The 14609-nt window shown below is 40.7% G+C and overlaps 1 pseudogene across 1 annotated transcript; it reads left to right on the top strand.

Moving 5' to 3' along the window:
* The first annotated feature begins 490 nt into the window (after positions 1–490).
* On the top strand, positions 491–13521 carry LOC137348932 (Ig heavy chain C region-like; annotated as a pseudogene). Its single transcript, XR_010969141.1, has 7 exons — positions 491–617; positions 746–1078; positions 2277–2345; positions 10074–10370; positions 10583–10900; positions 12302–12607; positions 13078–13521. The product of XR_010969141.1 is annotated as an Ig heavy chain C region-like (transcript).
* The last annotated feature ends 1088 nt before the right edge of the window (positions 13522–14609 follow it).

The following is a 14609-nucleotide window of genomic DNA, read 5'->3' as shown; positions in this document are numbered from 1 at the left end:
TCAAATTGAAAATAAAATCACTTTACTTATGTCCCGCATTTAATTGCATAAATTGATAACAATTCAAATTATCGGGGATACTTCACTGGTACGGATCGAAGGGAAATGAATTGATACATACTATCAGTAACTTTAGACCTTGGTAACGTAATTTAATCTTAGTGATTCACATCCCCTGTGATGAGTTGAGGAAATAAAGGGATTTAATTCACAGTCCACAATGCACTTGTTTATTTCTGACGCATTCTTCACTGCAACAGTTCCATTTAGTACCAAGTAACACATTGAATTGAAACCACACAGCCAACTAACTATCCCTGGATACAGATAAAAAGTTCACATTTAATAATAACTCAGTGTAATGATATGAGTCCATTCTGTTGATGATGTGGAAGATGGGACGTGGATCCAGTAACCACCTCTATCAGGGAAGCAATAGGCGGCGCCTGTAACCTCGCCCCCTTCTGCCGGGTATTTAAATGCCGGTCACTGGGACCGCAATACAACAGTGTGGGAGTCGGTTTGCTCAGTGAGTTCTTACCAGAACCATTGCCCCCAAATTGCCAGAAAGATGAGGTCGGCGATTTCTCTCAGTCTGTTACTGGTTTTCTTATCCCGTGAGTAGTTTTTACTGTCCGAGTCTCTCACTGTTACCGTCTCAGTGTTAGTCTCTCTCTGGAATGTTACAGAGTCAGGAATCATTTCACCAGGATTAATCCTCGGGGTTTTTGATATTTTTTTACAGGTGTCCATTCGGATGTCGTGTTGACTCAGCCAGAGGCAGAGACCGGGAAACCCGGAGGCTCCCTGAGACTGACCTGCAAAACCAGCGGGTTCAATCTTGGCAGCTACGGCATGGACTGGGTCCGACAGGTTCCCGGGCAGGGGCTGGAGTGGATAGTTTACTACTACAGTTCATCCAGCAACAACTACGCCCCGGAGATTAAAGATCGATTTACTGCGTCCAAAGACACTTCAAAAAACATCTTCGCTTTGGACATGAAGAAACTGAAGACTGAAGACACCGCCATTTATTACTGTGCAAGAGATCACAACGAGAGGAACCAGGGCTGGACATGTACAATAACACATGGAGAGGGAATTCAACAACTTCCATCATAAACTGACGGTCAGTAATTTTATTAAATACAATATTAACGGCGTAGTTCAGAACCAGGCCATAGCCCGTCTCTCACAGACCTAGCACCGTGAAAATTCAATGGTACAAATCTCAGACACTAACTGATGAGTAATTTTGGCTGTGCTGATTTTTAATGTTAACAGTGTCAGCAATTGCAGATCTGGATAAGATGCTAGTTTTAATGGGACTGATATCTGGAGGGAGTTACTTGGAGCTGGGTTCAATTCCTACTGCATGGTGTAAACTTTTGGATATATTCTGAATTAGATCAGAAGTGAATTTTTATTTGAAGTGAATATTGGGAGGCAGTACTGAACAGAGAGTGAGTGCAGTATTTGTGCAGGTTCGTGTCACTGTGGGTACAGCAGTGGGTCACGGTGCTGTACAGAGCGAGATCTTCATACAAAAACCCCAGACAGGGAGTTTGCTCAAACCAGCGATCACTAACACGGCCGATGGTCCGTAAACAATGAGGATTAAATAAAAAATTGGGGAAATACAATATAGATTTGTAACATTGTATAGAAGTCTCCTGCTTTATTAATGTTGACTGTCACGCTAAATCAGCACAGATGATTCTGAAATATTCCGATCTCTTTATAAATATAATGACTGGTATAAACTGAACTTTCTCACTGATGTCCTCTTAGGGGGATCGCAATCATGTTTTTGAGAGCGCTGTGAAATGTAATCTCTGTATTTTACAGTTAACAGTCCGCCGCAGTATTTGACACGGTTTGTCTCACTGTGATATACTGGGTGGCACAGCAGTTACTGTCAATACAAAAACTCCCTCAGCACTAATTGATGAGTCTGGGTCAGTGCTCGCTTTCACAATCCAACTATATATACAGTGAAGTACTATTTGTGTCCAGCACTGCCCTCCTAGCACGGTTTATTATGGATAAACGGATTAATTATTCATTCATCAGTTAGTGATTTCAATAATTGCTGATATGTTACTGTGTGAAATATAAAACATCAGGGAAATTTATAAAGAGTGAAAAGAATTATTAACGCAGTTATAATTTTACAAAGAACCATCAAGATTTTATTTTGCCTCTGGAGTGTGAATATTTAAAATAATAATGGATTTCTCATTATTCTGTGCAGAGCCGGTTATTGTGTGACCCAGCCCAGGGAATGTAACACTGTGACTATCTTGCCTCCTGGGACCAAGGGACCATGGTGACGGTGACTGCAGGTAAGAAACATACATTTATTCATTAACTGTTTTATTTGTGTTTTTAATTTTATATTTCTGTTTTTTGTAATGATACATTCGTTCACTGAAAAGTGGATTTGGTGGATTCTATATTGCGAATTTGTTGCAATGTTTTATGTGATTCTGCTGCAAAGGGATTAAAGAACTTAATGGTTTCTTTACACACGGTGCTGTTGAAGGATTCAGCTCCAGATTGATGTGATTTGGTGTTTATTTGTTGATGGGACTGAGTGTTTGGGCTACTTTAAATACCAAACTGTTGTTAAACTGTTTGACGTTTCTGCAATGTTTAATCTGGGTGACATCTAGTTGCTGCAGGTTTTCTGATCTAATAGAAACAATAAGTCTTTAAATATGTTTGAAATAAAATTATGCAGAAAGCTTCAGTGGTCAAAAATAGCCTTCTGATATTTTGATCTATTTTTATTTGTGGTAATTAAATTGCCATCTATCAATCTACTGCTTACGAATGCTCATATGTAATGCAATAAATTTTGATGTAATTAAGAACTACAGAAATAACAAATTTGCAGCTTTGGCCAGATTTGCATTAATATAACCTCACTTTTAATAATGCAGTGATATCAGGCAATATCAATGAAATATGCTACAGAATCAATATTAATTTATTAAACATGCTCTCTGTACTAACAAATCTGCTGCCTTTATTTTATATATTTGGTAATTCAGAGACAGGCAGGCTCGGTGGATTCTGTATTGAGATGTTTTTTTTGGGATGTTACATTTGATTCTGCTGAAAGTGATTGTGGAATTAAGCTGCTTCGCCTTGAAACGTACTGAGGCGGGATTCAGCCCCTCAGTGATGTGAGTTGGAGCTTATCTGCTGAGGAGAGTGTGTCTCTGTGTTACAAAGTAAAATTTGTAAAACTATTTGGCGTTTCTGCTTTGTTTAACCCGGGTGACATCGAGCGGCTGCAGGTTTTCTGATCAAATGGATGCATTCTGTTTGTTTGAAACTGCTTCAGAGACGATTCGAAAGCCGGATAACAGGCAGATATCAGAAATAAAAAAAAAGGATATTTCAAGGCATTTAAAAAAAATTAAATGATAATTGCAGATTGAACTGTTAAGCCATGGTTTGTAATGCTCCTTCAATACGTGGAATGTAACTGCAATTACAAACTGAATAAGTAGCAGGTTTGCAGATTGGAGAGTAAAATTAATACAATTCAAACAATTAAAATGCGGCAATATGTCCTCATATAAACCAAATATGCTTTCATGTTGTGATCGATTCATTATTCAAGAATCATCTTTTACATTTCTGGCGGGCCAAGCGCACAATTGTCGTGACCGGAAAACTTTATGGCTGGAGACTATTTTTAATTTTGCTTGAAATTATTTCAATAAGAGTGTACTTATTCCAGTGCTGTTTTCAGGTTAATGAGCGCTTTTAAATTAATTGTGATATTCCTGATTAAAAAAGGTGAATGTCAGCTTGTATTTACTTACAACTTAAATAGGCGTTGTAAATTGCAGTTTGTCAGTGTAATATATCTGTCCGGTTATTGCATTCTTTGAGTTCATGTTCTTCCATGTTCTTTCTTCAATGTCATTTGTTGTTGGATAGTGAGATAATTATCACTAATCTAATATTAACCATTTTCCTGGGACAAGAGGTCAATGGCAGTCAAAGAATTGTGCATATGATTTTATTTAAATTGAAGAAACTTGCAGACTGCGTAAGGCTAAAGACAAACAAATAACACCTGGAAATTCAAGCAGATTCAATTAATTACAAAAGTTTAATGTTAGTTTTGAATTCAGTAACAACATCCTGTCTCCCATAGTTGTGCTGCACGCAGGATGGAATGATAGACAAAGAACAGATTATACCTGAGAGTTATGCTTAATTCTTAATAAATATTAAATTGATCCGCAAAATCTCGGCTACATTTCCTCATTAGGTTTCAATGTCACAGATGATCTGAAAGAGTTGTTTTCGTCCAGTTTTGCAGTGATCATTTTGGAACTTCTTTCAATAAAAATCACAATATATTTAGCAATTAATTTACAGGGACTGTGTGAATTACGGGAGTAAAATCTAAAAACATCGTGTGATTAAATAGTGGCTGCACAGTTACTGATCGCAAAGTGCCAGGATATTTTTGATATTTTATCTCATATAGTTAAGATTTATAACGATATTTAAACATGGGAGAGCTGCTTTCACAAACAGGCCATGTTGCAGCCCAGTTAGTGACATGTGACCCCGGCCAGGCTAAATCCATTGTGTGAAATACTCGCTGAGAATGGTAGGAGCTTATAATATATCAACGCATTCAGATACCTGTGCAGTTTACAAGTTTGCAGAGAGAAAGCAGGGCGGGACTCGAACTTATTGTTCATTTTAAATTATTGCACTGTGATTCGATTTCAGCAAAAGTAATATATTTGTCTGAAAGTTTTCATCTATTACTATGACGTTGATTATTTAATATTGATAAAGTGTCATAATGACTTAATTAAAACTCCATTAATTCACAGGGTGCCGGGCAGAAACTGGTCTTGAAGTAATATTAACTAATTTATTTATTTTTATTTATTTATAAATGGTAAATACAGTATAAAATCAGATAACATGAATATTAGCTTAGAATATAATTGTACTAATTTACTAAACATAAATGACCTCCCACAATTCAATAGTATACTTGCCAGGATTCCAATGAGTGCAAAATCTCAAGAATCGGAGTAACTTTTTCATTATGTCTAGCAATAACTTAGAGAATACATTTCTTACTCAGCTGTTCTCAGCTCAATCAAGTGTCACCGCAGATTTTAATGAATTAACTTTGAGCAGTGGTTCAACTATTTTTTTTTGTAAAATTGAATTCTGCAATTGTATCAAACCAGTGGGTAATCAGTTTGCAAGATAAATATCTCCTGATTTTCTAAATTCTTACTCTGTCACTGAGTTCTGGTTATGGACATCTAATTTTCCTGAATGTGTATTCTTCTAATGTACTCATTTAAAGCAAAACTTTCTTACATGCTTTTAAGATTGTAAACAGACAGGGAGAAACAGTTGGAGGTCGAAGGGAGTTTTTGAAATGAATATCAGTTTAATTTCAAAAGAGTATACAGATTTGGAGTGGTCACAATTTGATAATTGATGAACTAGAATAAAACAGCTTCATTGAAATTGACAATTGAACAGATCTATCTGCTGAGAGCCCGATTGTTGCACCGTTTGTGTCTGTTCTGTTTCTGTGTACCTGCTCACTGTGTCAGGACGAGGAATCCTCCCTGCAGGTTGCAAACAGACTGGTTCGTTTCATTTCAAGGAGTGCAACTTGATCCATTTAATTAAGAAACTTGTACCCCCGAGAAACCTAAAAGTTTGACTTTAAGTTTGATGAGGCGCCTCAGCAATGAGATCATAATTCCAGTCTGTGGCAGTCAGAAATAACAGTTCAGAGACACAACAGACGGACTGTAGAAGGAGATTTGGTCAGTTTGTAATCAGTAATGTGCCTCCCTTGGGAGTGATTGATTCGGCAATGTAGAGGAAGTTTTACTGTATATTTAATCTATATTGTAACTGTTCTGGGACTACTTGATGGGGACAGCGTAGAGGGAGGAATTACTCAGTATCTAGATTAGATTAGATTTAGATTAGATTAGAGATACAGCACTGAAACAGGCCCTTCGGCCCACCGAGTCTGTGCCGAACATCAACCACCCATTTATACTAATCCTACATTCCTACCAAACATCCCCACCTGTCCCTATATTTCCCTACCACCTACCTACACTAGTGACAATTTATAATGGCCAATTTACCTATCAACCTGCAAGTCTTTTGGCTTGTGAGAGGAAACCGGAGCACCCGGAGAAAACCCACGCAGACACAGGGAGAACTTGCAAACTCCACACAGGCAGTACCCGGAATCGAACCCGGGTCTCTGGAGCTGTGAGGCTGCGGTGCTAACCACTGCGCCACTGTGCCGCCCCTAATCTAAACCGGATTGAACCTGTCCTGGATATATTTGATGGGACAGCGTTGAGGGAATTTTTGTTTTATATTAAACTGATGCTGTACCTGACCCAGAGTGACAGTGTGGTGTCGAGGCGGCTTTCTACGGAATATAACACTTGCGACGTCTGAGATTACAACTCATGATAGGGCCATGTAGAGGGATCTTTACTTTGCAGCTTAACTGTCCTGTACCTGATCTGAGAATATTTTCCCCACAGTGTTCAAGGAATCTCAATCTGCATCTAACTCATAAGCTGTGAGTCCTCGACCCAGATATATGAATATGAATTATTAAATTGTCCAGATGAAACAACGCACATGAATTGATTTTAATAATAATTCTTGGCCAAATTTTAATGAATTAATAATATTTAAACATATAGATAATTATTGAATGAGATTGGCCTGATTTTGAGTGCACTTTCAGAACAAACAGTTTCAGGAAGTGATTGTAACGCTCCAGAGACCAACGCCTGTTCTGAACTGATGGGAGACTGGAAGTTATTTTGGCGCTTTAAATGGAGATAGTGGAGACTCCCACTCCGAATAACCATCATGATATTCTCATGTTTGAAATCATTATTTAGTTCAAGTATTTTCAAAAGGTCACAGTCAGTGGTAAACTCTGGGGAGATGCAATCATTGGATTGTGTCACAGCAGAGGGCACACAGCCACTGAAGTAAGCTCTTGTGAAATTTTTGAAGTGATATCATTAGCCTGCAATCAATGTCAATCACAATATGCTTTAAGTCTCTGACAGTATCTGATTGACTCATTTGAATAAAATCGCTCAGAACCTCTTATTTTAAAAACCCTCTTTCATTATAAAAAGCAACAAAATATATGTCACAGAGATGTTCAAATTTATGAAGCTTTTCGTCCCATTAAATTGGGGATAACAAATACTACTGAGTCGGGGAGAATGACAGAAAGTTCTCGCAGAGAATGTGGCCATTCAGCCCGTCATGCCTGTGTTAGCTCTCAAAGCGCTCTCCAATTTAATCTTTCAAGCCAGTTTTCCCCTCATAACTACGCAAATTAATGTCCTTCGAGGATATGCCGGTTGCACCTGCAGAGAACCTGCACAGACACGACGGGCTGAATGGCCTCCTTTTGTGGTGTAATCGTTCTGTGCTTCTGTGAAAAGCACCCTCTGTCAGGAAAGAAACCTTTTTCCGCAGCCACCACCCGCCCACGCTCTTTTTTGACAATTAATTATTTTGTTACAGACCCCCTTTTCAGACGAAAAAGCTTTTCCTTATCTGCTGTATCAAAACATCCCATAATTTTGAACATAACTAATCGGAAAGCGCCTAACGAGAACAATTCGGCTCGTATAATAACTCCATACAACTGTACTCCCTCATTCCTGGCATCATTCTGGTAAACTCCCTCCACACTCCCCCCAAAGCCTTGACATCCTTTCGAAAGTGTGATGGCCAGAATTGTGCAAAAATACTCCAGCCTAATTAGTGATTTGTAATACTTTAATATGACTTCCTGGTTTTTTGTAATTCGTACTCCATTTTACAAGACCAAGTATTCCATTCGCTTTCTTAACCACCTTGAAAAAAAACATTGTGAAAATGCAACTCAGGTCCCTCTGCATTTCTACCCCTTCAATATAGGACCATTTAGATTGCATTAATTTTCCGTATTGTTCCTCAAAAGGTCCAGCACTTCACATTTAACCGCATTAAATTGCATTTGCTCTGTCTCTGATCATTTCACCTGCCCATGTCCTTCTGAACTCTGATACTATCCTGCTCACAATTTGTTTAGTATCATCTTTGACCTTCGAAATTCTACGCCCCATACCCAATACCACGTCATTATATTTAACAAAAATAATAATGACCCTATGACCGACCCAAGGGGGATCGCAATGCTTAATTCTCTCCAGTCAGAAAATCATTGGTTCACCGTCACTCTCTGTTTCCTGTACCTGAACAGGCTACTGAGACCCCTTTAATCCACGTGCTTCCATTTTCCGAATGTTCTCTTACGTGACATGTTATCTAATGCCATTTGAAAGCCCATATGTCCTACTGTTGCGCCACCATAACCGGCAACCTCTTTTGCATCATATTGGTGAGCGAGCTTCCAATATCTTACCGATAGGCCTCAGGTGTTTGAATTGTCCACACAAATCAGAAGTGAGAGTTGACCAAATCAGCAATAACACTTCAGGAACTTTTGTCCTTCCTTCCATGGAACCGACTGATATTCACTCGATTTATAATGTGTAAGTAATGACAATATCAGATATTTGTAGAAGAAACCTGTCCTGGTGTTCACATTATGGTCGGTGCAAGCAGCAAGAAGAAGTGTCTGTCACGACACAGTCAGCAACACCAGTTCTCACTGGTGAGGGGTGGGAAGATACTTTGGAAAATTAACTTTAAAGCGCATCAGTCCAAATGACCGATTTTTAGGGATCGGATTTAATTCGGTTTATTATTTGAGTTGGAGGGAGAAGCAAACTCCAGAGAATCCATTCAGTCGAATAATATAGAACAGAAGTCACAATCTTCAAGTACTTAAAAGGAAAGTGATAGCTTAGAGTCATTGCCGAGTCATTAAAAACTTTAATTCCAGAAACTAGGCTGTGTAAAAATTCCCCTCTGACATCTGTGTACTAAATGATTCAGTCCATATTTTAAAGTAGACTTCAACTATTTATTGTAAAAGTTCTTCATTATTATGGGAACATAGAAGATTAAAATGAAGTCTGCTAGAGGTGTTTTGAATAATGAATGTTTTACACAGAAATTCAGAAACCAATTTGCCCAGATCAGTGAGTTGGTCTGTCGAGGGCACTGATTTAAAATCAGCGTCAAAAGAATGAAGGAAGAGGGTATGAATCTACTCTTCTACACAGGGGGTTGCTCGGATCTGGAATGTCCTGTCAGAAAGAGGGCTGTAAATAGAATCTAAAAGAGCTGGATAAAATGAAATTTTGAAAAGAAGATTAGGAATTGGAAGGTCAGCGGGATCGCTGGAGTGATCTTTCACAGGCCTGATGGACCGAATGGCCTTCTTCTCAGCTATCATGTCTATGAATTTATCACCCTGGGTCATAAGCATGATCGGATGTTTTGTAGGTTTTTATGGGAAAATAATGGAATGAATTTGCCTGGTATTCAAGTTTACAGTATTAAGTTCATTTTATAAGCACGCATTCCAATGGCACTTTTTCAGGCTAGTTGCTATTTATTTGGAGGGGGAGTGGGGGTTGGTGGGGGGGTGGTGCGGGGTGGTCTGCTGGTGGTGGGGAGGGGCGCTGGGAGGAGGTGGAGGTGCGGGGAAACCCAGCAGTCAATTTGCAGAGAAGAAATTTCCAAAAACTAAATGCCGCGTGTTTTTTGACCAAGTGTTGTTGATTTAGAAATAAATATTGGCCGAACAAAGTGGGAAACTCCTCTTTCAGTTTAATCCAATGAAAAATACCTTATTGAGATAACTTCAAAAGGCTCTTACTTTAGTAATGTGACAGGTCCTGAAAGAGAGGTGTGTTCCTGACCAGGAGACCGACAGGTGATGATCACCAAATGATGTAACTGATCGCAGCTCAAATGCGGATGAAGGTTTTAATCAGAAAATATTGGAATCAGTTTCCAGCTGGAGTCGAATTGCGAGTTGTCTGGTTATTTAATAAGCAGGAATCACAGTCTAACTTGTTCAATTTGCCATTCTTTCCTAGCGACACCGTCTCCCCCAACCCTTTACGGCCTGTGCTCCTGTGAACAACCCAACACCGACGGCTCCATGGCCTACGGCTGTTTGGCGATGGACTACATGCCCCAAATCACCAGCGTTTCCTGGAAGAAAGGTAAAGAACCGATCACCACTGGTTTGAAGACTTACCCGTCAGTGCTGAACAAGAAGGGAACCTACACCCTGAGCAGCCAATTAACCATCACCGATTCAGAGGTGGGAAGCAGCAAAATCTACTGCGAGGTTCGACGCGGAGAGTCGCTCTGGATCAAGGAAATTCCAGGTTAGTGTTGTGGAAACTGTGGAAAAACAGAAAAGCTAGAAGGATCTTGTGTAGAACTTTGGCTATTCCACATTTAGAGTGTTGTGCACAGTTCAGACCCCTGGAAACATCAGTTAGTGCCTGCTTGATGCAAATAACCTGTTAAAATATAAGAACAGTTTGTATTAGTTATTAATTTCTTCTAGAAATGTCTAACGTGTTTTTTCTTAAAGATTGTAAAGGTGACATCGTCCATCCAACTGTTATCCTCACCCAGACTTCCAGTGAAGAAATCACAAGCAGCAGATTTGCAACTGTCGTGTGTTCAATCATCGATTTCCATCCAGAAGCAATAACCGTGAGTTGGTTGAAGGATGGACATCCCATGGAATCGGGCTTCGTCACCTCTCCCGCCTGTGAAACGAACGGGAACTTCTCAGCAACCAGTCGGCTGACAGTTCCCGCTCGGGAATGGTTCACCAACACGGTCTATACCTGCCAGGTCTCCCATCAAGCGGCCACCCAAAGCCAAAACATCACCGGATCTCCAGGTAAGATGCACAGTCCCAGGAAGCTCCACATCTTTCTGTACTCCATGTTACTGAAAGACAGGAATTTATTGGAATTAGTACAAAGAACAATTTCTAAATCGCCATCGTGCAGTTCTTATGTGTTATTTCGCTGTGAGTTTAGGATTTAGAAATTAGAAATTAGGATTGCTCACGGTTCAACATGTCATCACATCATGAAAGAATGATTAGCTCTACTGTGATGTCATGTAGTGAGTGAGGTGGCCTGTAAATCAGCTTTATCCTGAATGGGCTAATCATACACGGAGCAGCAATCGGCATCTGGAACCCTTTCTTGGTAACGGCCTCGGAATCAGGTGCCAGAAAGAGCATCTACCCTATTTAGAAAACTGTGTTCAATTCTGGACTGCAGAGCACAGGAAGAATGTATTGGTCTTGGGAGTGGTGCAACAAGAATTGACCATAATGATAACGGGGCTGATCGGGTTAAGTTATGAGGACAGGTTTCACAGGCCAAACTGGTATTGCTTTGAGTATAGAAGATTAAAGGGTGATCTAATTGAGGTGGTTAAGATGTTTACTGGAATTGATGGAGTCAATGGAGAAAAATATTTCCTCTGGTGAGGAACTTCAGAACAAGGGGGCATAACCTTCAGATTAGACCATGGTCATTCAGGAATGATATCAGGAAGGGAATATTCACACAGTAGATAGCGGTAATCTGGAATTCTCTCCCCCAACTCGCTTTAGAAGCTTGACATCCATTGAAAACTTTAATGTTGCGAGTGATAGATTTATGACAGGTAAGGGTATTAAGGGTTATATATGGGTAAACAGAATTAAGATACAATTCAGCCATCGTGTAATTGAATGGCGGAACGTGCTCGAGGGGCTGAATGGCCTCCTCTTATTCTTATGTTCTTATTACAGTCCTGTGGTCAGATCGCCTTCTAACTCCAGGCCGACACATAAATACTCACTCGTGGCAGATATTAGAAAACTATCTCATCCGGTATTGCGAATTATTCCTCACCACACAAAAACAAAAACCTTGGGACTGCATTTTACCAACCTTTCGCCCCTCCTCTGACTGGTTGCTGAACATTTTCATCTCCCCAAATATACTGACAAGGCACCAGAACAATAACTTTGTTTCCAGTTGGTCCTAAAATTCGTAATTTCATTCGTTTTGAGCCAGTATGAATTACATGTGTAGCTCATGTCCTGGGGTGACAGAGCCATTATATTCAGCAGAGGTGTAATCCGCTTGGATGTCCCAGATTTTACAAATCGTTGCCCTTCCCATGAACGACAGTGTTGAAGTGAAAGGTGTTTTTCCCCTCCTGAAGAAAGTGATAGTTAAATACTCGCGTCCTGATCCTGAAGATGGAGATTTCTTCGACTCTCATTTCTGTTCTACAGATTCTTCCGAGTGCAATCATCCAGTAATTAAACTACTGCCACCATCAATAGAACAGGTCTTACTGGAGGCCACGGTCACCTTAACCTGCGTCGTGTCTAATGCTCCTTATGGTGTCAACGTGTCCTGGACACAAGAACAGAAGCCTTTGAAATCAGAGATTGCCGTCCAACCCGGAGAGGATCCCGACAGCGTGATCAGCACCGTAGACATCTCGACACAAGCCTGGCTGAGTGAGGCTGTGTTCTACTGTGTGGTGAGCCATCAGGATCTGCCGACTCCTCTCAGAGATTCCATCCACAAGGAAGGTGAGCAATGTGATTGAAGCAATAAGTCAGAGGTTGTGCTTATTGCCGGTGTTTGTGCAAGGCCCAATTAAGTGGTTGAATGGATTACGCTGATAATTTAATTGTAATTCACTAATGAACCTCCCTGGGACCAGAGGTGATGCATTTCAGGCGACGCTGGATACGTAGATTATGGAGAAAGGAATAGAAAGAGCTGAAGTAAGGTGGGAGGAGGTCCGTGTGCAGCATGAACACCAGCATAGGCTAGCTCCTCCTAATGGCCTGCTCCTGTGCTGCAAGTTCTATGTAATTTTCCAGTCTAATCCTTTATGTTCTCGGCGAGCAGGATTGCAGCGCCTCTGCGCCAGCTGGAAAACAGCACAGGCCCCAGAGAGGAAAAGGAAAACCTTCTCAATTTCTCTCACATTTAACCACCGGTGTCATTGTCTCTGAAATTGTCTCGTTTATTGACATTTATTTTAATTTTTCAGCATGGAAAGATCTGCGGGAACCATCTGTGTCTGTTCTCCTGCCCCCAGCAGAAGAAATCTCCGCTGAGAGGTTCCTCTCCCTCACCTGCTTAGTGAGAGGTTTCTCCCCCCGAGAGATCTTCGTCAAGTGGACTGTCAATGACAAGTCGGTGAATCCCGGCAACTACAAGAACACCGAGGTGATGGCGGAGAACGACAATAGCTCCTTCTTCATCTACAGCCTGTTATCCATTGCAGCGGAGGAGTGGGCCAGCGGCGCTTCTTACTCCTGTGTGGTGGGACATGAAGCGATCCCCTTGAAGATCATCAACAGAACAGTTAATAAATCCAGCGGTAAACCGAGTTTTGTGAACATTTCCCTTGCACTGTTGGACACCGTTAATTCATGTCAATGAGAATTTCTCGATTGCATTTCAATTCTTAAATAAAAAAACACAACAAAGACCTTTTCTTCCAATCGCGATTTAAATACACAACAGCTCAATTAATTGTGCTTCCCACATTTGCTAAGTGTAGGTCTTTTCATCAAAGCATGATATTTGCAGGTCTCGGGCCCAAGTCTTGTACAACCAGTGTTTCCAGCACATAATAATTCACAGAGTAAACCTGATTCATTATTGGATTCTGTGGAAGTATTTCAGCAACTTTCCTCCTGTTGGAGGAGGGGGAGGCGGTGGGGAGCATTAGAGGGGGACAGGGGTGGGGGGCCGGGGAGGAGGAGATGGAGAACCTGGACATTTCTCCTTACCAACAAAAATACGCAGTGCATTTAGATCTCGGTGTACCTGCTTCTCGTGTTGGCCATCCCTTCAGAATAGGGTCAGTTTTTAGTTGCAGCATCATGCGCACTGGGAACTGAAGTGATGGCCACACACGAATACGAAATCTTCCCAAAATCCCCCATCAGAAAGAGGGGGAAGAGGAATTTACTAAAACACTGTACCCCACTTCCCAAACAGTGAAGAGGAAAGGGTACTTGTGAATCCACTGCAACGGTACTTCTGCAACAGACAGACGGTAAAGAGAATTGTGAACCGACTGTAGCTCCTCGCCACATTTCCTCCAACAGAAAAAGGGGCAAGGAAATTTGTAAACCTTATACTCCCACTCCCCCGCTCTCTATTAAACGGACTCAAATGCCATCAGTACAAAGTCGGCTTCGAGCGCAGTGTGCGAAGATTTTAAACTTTCCACATGGGAATCATATTGTAAAATAATTATTTATGTAACGTAATATCGTTCACGGTTTCCCTGTTAAATTCTAATAATCTAATCATCTAAATCTAGCTGAAGATTTAATCATCTCCTGTTCCTGATGATTCTGAGGCCCATCAGTTTCATGGAAATAAAAGCAAAATATTGCACATGGGGGAAATCTGAAATAAAAACGGAAAATGCTTAAATACTCAGCTGGTCAGGCACCATCTGTGGAGAGAGAAGCAGAGTTAACATTTCAGGTGTGTGAAAAGGGCACCGACCTGAAACGTTAATTCTGCTTCTCTGTCCACAGCTGCTGTCTGACCTGCTGAGTA

This window comes from Heterodontus francisci, chromosome 34, assembly GCF_036365525.1.
Source record: "Heterodontus francisci isolate sHetFra1 chromosome 34, sHetFra1.hap1, whole genome shotgun sequence".
In the NCBI taxonomy this organism is placed as follows: domain Eukaryota; kingdom Metazoa; phylum Chordata; class Chondrichthyes; order Heterodontiformes; family Heterodontidae; genus Heterodontus; species Heterodontus francisci.
The sequence above is the reverse complement of the archived record's forward strand: the minus strand, read 5'-3'. Positions and strand labels throughout refer to the sequence as shown.